The sequence below is a fragment of the Neovison vison genome, chromosome X, assembly GCF_020171115.1.
Source record: "Neovison vison isolate M4711 chromosome X, ASM_NN_V1, whole genome shotgun sequence".
NCBI classification, from domain to species: domain Eukaryota; kingdom Metazoa; phylum Chordata; class Mammalia; order Carnivora; family Mustelidae; genus Neogale; species Neogale vison.
The window spans coordinates 121,163,269-121,169,196 of NC_058105.1; the positions used below are offsets into that span (position 1 = coordinate 121,163,269).

Sequence of the window (5,928 nt, forward strand, 5' to 3'; positions counted from 1 at the left end):
TTGGCATTTGTAGCAACATGGATGGAGCAAGAGAGTATTATGTTAAACAAAATAAGTCAGTCAGAGAAGACACATACCATATGCTTTCACTCATATGTGGAATTTAAGGAACAAAACAAATGAACAAAGGAAAAGAGAAAGACAAACCAAGAAACAGACTCTTAACTCTAGAGAACAAATTGATGGTTACCAGAGGGGAGGAGATGGCTGAAATAGGTGATGGGGATGAAGGAGTGCACTGGTCAGATGAGCAACATGTGTTGTGTGGAAGTGTTGAATCAGTAAATTGTACACCTGAAACTAATATTATACTGTGTGTACACTAACTGGAACTTAAATAAAAATGTAAGAAAACCAAATATATGGAGCACTTGCAAGACGGTTTTATACATCTGTATCTATATAGATATGAAATCAATCATGTTAAACTGTCACAAAATCTCTAAGAGGTAAGAATTATGAACTTTATTTTTTTTTAAGATTTTATTTATTTATTTGAGAGAGAGAGACAGTGAGAGAGAGCATGAGAGGGGAGAAGGTCAGAGAGCGAAGCAGACTCCCCATGGAGCTGGGAGCCTGATGTGGGACTCGATCCCGGGACTCCAGGATCACGCCCTGAGCCGAAGGCAGTCGTCCAACCAACTGAGCCACCCAGGCGTCCCATGAACTTTATTTTATAGACGACAAAAGACTCAAACAAGAAAGAAGACATTAGAAGTCTCAAAGAGGTCATCTACCTCTCTGGGTGTAGCCAGTGCACTCCAGATGTCTGAAGTTGGTAGAAAAAACCCATGAACCTAGAACGTGGCAGCATTTCCAGTTGAAGAGAAACCTTAAGGTAACCCCACATGTAGAAGCTACTGAAGGAGCACCCAGAATAGAGAGTTCGATTAAGAGAACATCTTCAGTCTGCTCAATAAAGTGAACTGGAGCTTGTCCAAGGGAAAAAGAAATTGTCGGTCTGCTTGCTGAGATGTTGCTAGGAAGATTACCCAAGAGGAGACTACCTAGGAAGGACTGGCTGAGACTTCCAGCCAAAGAGAGAAAGAATGACTCTGAAAATAAATTGCCTTCCAATTCCCAGTGTGAAGTGCAGCTTTGTAAAAGAGGGTTCTATATAGAATTATGCTTCCTAGAAGCACATTATGTAACATTCAGCAGCCATACTGAAATGGCCCTTTTCCTGAATGCGTGGTGCATATGGCTAGCAACATGACTATGCGGGGGAAAAGAGAAGGAAAGAAAGGTCATTTCCAGGTGTGTTTTGGTAGAAGTCTTTTTTTCCCAAGTACTAACTGATATTGTACATATCAAAGGTCTAGGAAGATCTGTATCCCTATTATCGGCTTTCAGTTTTTTTATATGAGAGTAAATTTATTTATTATTTATTTATTATTAAAGCAAAGAACTGAACATAATTTTAAAGGGCATAAAAATATGGAATGCTTCCCAAACCTTCATGTTGTCCTTATGCAGGGACCATGTTAATCTTCTATTTATTGTCCCAGTTTTAGTAGATGTGCTGCTGAAGAAAGCACTCTATTGATCTACTTCTAGATATCCGCCCAAGAAAACCTGAAATTCATCATGTATGCTAAGTTTTGCTCTCTGTAATTCTATTTACAAAATGGGAACATGATTGAAAAGCACATGCTGAAATTAATTTGCACTTCTGCCTAAATTGAGTACTTTTTCTGCTTAAAATTTTTTTTCCTGATAAAAATAAAAGGATTTGAAGAAATCAATACTAGAAAAACTTTTTTTTAAGATTTTATTTATTTATTTGACAGACAGAGATCACAAGTAGGCAGAGAGGCAGGCAGAGAGAGAGAGAGAGAGAGGAGGAAGCAGGCTCCCCACTGAGAAGAGAGTCGGATGCGGGGCTCGATCCCAGGACCCTGAGATCATGACCTAAGCTGAAGGCAGAGGCTTAACCCACTAAGCCATGAAGGCACACCCATACTAGAGAAGCTTTTAATAAAACAATTTCTAGTGGATGATGTATTCTGAAGTTTGAGCTTGTTGCTCAATGTGAAGATGAGAAACACTGTTTACACACTGACCTCAAGAAGCAGCTGGATTTCTACTAGAGTGTACACACTGTCTTGTGCTCTCAGTGTTTAGAAGAAATGGCCATTTTCCCCTTCTTAATGGAAAAAAAAAAACCCTCTCTGAAAAATACATACTTTTGACATAAAAGGGGCACCTATTTGACCATAATCTTTGGTGCATACCTGCTGTCTCGGAAAAGAAGAAAGAAAAAATAATAATAAAGTTCAGATAGAAAATTCAATCCAATATCAACACACTGACAAATGAACAAATTCACCTCAGAAGGCTTTAAAAATAAAACAACAGAAAAGAAAACACTTTGTCTTAAAATAATTTTTGATTTATGGAGGAGTCGCAAAGATAGTACAGAGAATTTCTGCATACCCTGCACTCACCTTCCCCTTATGCCACCACATGAGAAGACTTTTCATACCAAGTTGGCCCAAAGCCCAAGGAGTTGATTATGAAGTAGAAGTCTCAGTAAAAATGGAACAGTAAGATTAATGACAAATACAAACTGGAAAAATTTTACTAATAAAAGAAGAATGCACACTCTTTGAAGTGAACACTCTAGATATTCTAAAAACTCAACTTTCATTAACACAGTTTTATCTTGTATCTTTATATGGCCAATAGCACATTACATGTTTTGCAGAAGAAAGGGGAATCTCTTCATTTTTGATAAATCCCACTCTAGCATGAACTGTAGATTACCATCAACTCACGAGCACCATATTGTAGATTCATGTACAATAAATGTAGTAGGTGTGTTTCTTTTCTGGGATGGTGATAAATCTCTTAAAAATGTCAGCCTGCAAATAAAAAAATATCGTGAAATTTATGGCCAACATCATAAAGTCACTCACCAAAGCACTTGTTTTCAATTATTTTATTAGATCATACTCACCAGTGTTAGAAAATGTAAGGGAGACAATGGGGGGATGGTCTTGAGAAGAGAGCTATTAAAGGGGCAAAGAATGGAAGGTCAGATGTTAAGGACAAAAACTTTGAGAGTGCTTTCTTGGCCCTGTAATCTTCAATTTCCACCCCACCCCCTCATCTTTTAATAGGAAACTACCTTACCTACGCTGTCATGACTTGGAATTTGTATATCCTATTTCCAAAGGAGATAGTGGCTCTCTGTCTAGATATCATCAGGCTTAGCCTTCTTTTAATTGAGTTCCCTGATGCATTTGACAGACTGTTCATGGGCATCAGGGATCCTCACTATCTTGCGTTTACCAGTGATGCTCATGTCAATAGATAATTGCAGGGAAGCCTTGGTTTACTAATTTTCCTAAAGCAGGTCCTTGAATTACATTGCTTATAATGCACTTTTTTGCAGGGTCTTGTTGTAGTTTGGGTCTATTAATAAATAGATGGCCAGGTAGAAATTTCTGGAGTGTCAGAAAGACAGCTCCAGAGTGGAGTACACATTACATTTATAGAAGTCCAATATCTGCCCAAGCCTACCACAGGTTGGTGATAACCAGTCCATCAGCCAGGCAATACCTCATTCAGCAGCATCACAGGGAAGATGGTCTTCTCTAGCACATCACTTAGTCTCTACATGGGTCACCTTCTTATAAAAAATGGACAGCTTCTGGCTGAGCCTCAGACACAAAACTAGGGGGACACTCACCTCCCTCTCCAACAATGACTGTCCAATCTGTGCAAGTCAAATTCCTTACTCTGCAAATGAATGAATGGTCTTTCCAAACACTGTGAAGATGGGTTAAAAATTTACATCTACACCGTGGGAGTTTTCTTTTTTGAGTAGTAATGGATAAAATCAACTGACATTCTATTGGCTGTTTTCATTAAAATTCAAAACTGTACTACTCTCTCATCCACCTCTCTTCAGGGATTTTCCCTTCGATATTTAGCTTTTAGCTAATGAAATGAATTAACTAGTATGGCATTCTTGAGGGTTATTTATCAAGTTCAAGCACACAAATAAAAACTCACAATCCCCAGTTTTGTCTGTGGTACATTGTAAAGTGGAGATCTCAGTGGAAGCCTTCAGCCAGCACCGTGACTAGGTGCTCCCTTTCTTGGAACAAAGGTCTACACAGCATGCCTTTCTTGAAAAAGATCCTGTCTGGGTGGACTTCATCGCTAAGCTTTACTCATTATATCAACCTAAAAGGTAACAATTGATGATGAACAAGATATGAGTTTAATACCAAACCCACTAGCCTAGGGAACATTTCTGCTAAAAATTAGAACCATCTCCTTCAGGAGTAAAAAAAAAAAAAAAAAAAAAAAAACTACAACTTTACTCTAAATGAACCTTACCTAGTTATTTGCACAAGCTTAGTGGTTTGAATCCAGGAGTTTACATGTGAGCAAGAAGATGCATAACATCAGTGGTGCAAATGACTAAGGAATTCTACAATAGGGCATCTCAGTGATCCTGAGCAAAAAGAATTATTTTAGTTCCCTAAACACTATTTCTCTCTGAAAATAAAAGCCAATACAAAGACCTTCATTTCCAGCTATAGAAACTGCTCCTATAGATCCATGATATGGTGAGGCCAATACAAAACAGTGGGCTTTGCTTTTTAGCCATTTCTCCTCTTTCATATAGGCAGCAGGGACCTGGAATGAAAAATGCTGTTCAAAGAGTGGAATTCCCTCTGTAGCCCTCTTTATTAGCCCACTTAGGAATAATCGATGCCCCTACATGAGTAAGAGGGGCATGTTATTGATGGTTGAGCTTCTAAAAGTAAGTAAAGAATGTAACATTGCTTGATTGGTTAAAGTGTACTATTAAGGGAATAAAAGGATGGACAGAAAAATTGACAGATTTACTGACAATAAAAGCAGTGACTATAATAATAATATATGTTATGATCATAAACATTTGGTCCTACATTAAAACACTCCACTCTCCTGAGCTTTTGAATTTTGTTTCTGGGTAGTGTATTATTTTATCCTCTTCCCTGAAGCTAGTTGTCACTTATTATAGCCATTAAAATGCCTACTCACTGTATTTTTCAAAGTATAGCATACATGCCTTTCATGCATGAATTTTTTTACCATAGTTATTAATGCATGTGCAGGTGAGTATGTGTGTCTATGTGTGTGTGTGTAGGGGTGTGTGTGTACCCATTTGCGTCTGAATATTTGCATCTTTCCATTCCTGAAATTCAGCTTTTTTTCTATTTAGTGGAGGTTAGCAAGTAATTGAATTTTGGGGAAATACAACTCCACTGTCATCTTTTTTTTTCTTCATATTTTTATGTGAATTCTAGTTAGTGAATATGCAGTGCAATATTGGTTTCAGGAGTAGAATTCAGTGATTCATCACTTGCACACAGCACCCAATGCTCATCACAGCAAGTGCCCTCCTTAATGCCCATCATCCATTCAGCCCATCCTCTACCGACCTCCCCTCCAGCAACCCTCAGGTTGTTCTCTAGTGTTAGAAGTGTCTTATGGTTTGTTTCCCTCTCTCTTCCTCTCTCTTTTCCCCCTTCACCTATGTTCATCTGTTATGTTTCTTAGATTCCACATATGAGTGAAATCATATGGTATGTGTCTTTCTCTTACAGACTTATTTTGCTTAGCATGATGCGTTCTAGCTCTGTCCATGTCATTGCCAATAACAAGATTTTATTCCTTTTATGGCTGAGTGATATTCCAGTGTGTGTGTGTGTGTGTACCACATCTTCTTTATCTATTCATCAGTCAATGGACATTTGGCCTCTTTCCATGTTTTGGTTATTGTTGATAATGCTATAAACATTGGGGTGCATATACCCCTTTTGAATCTGTATTTTTGTATCCTTTGGGTAAATACCTAGTAGTGCAATTACTGTGTCATAGGGGACTTCTATTTTTAATTTTTTGAGGAAACTCCATACTGTTTTC

General features: G+C 38.0%; 1 non-coding gene across 1 annotated transcript; it reads right to left on the reverse strand.

Annotated features, from left to right (window-relative positions):
* Nucleotides 1–1,431: 1,431 nt before the first annotated feature.
* On the reverse strand, nt 1,432–1,538 carry LOC122897808. The gene has a single exon (XR_006382648.1). It is a non-coding gene; the product is annotated as a U6 spliceosomal RNA (small nuclear RNA).
* Nucleotides 1,539–5,928: the final 4,390 nt, after the last annotated feature.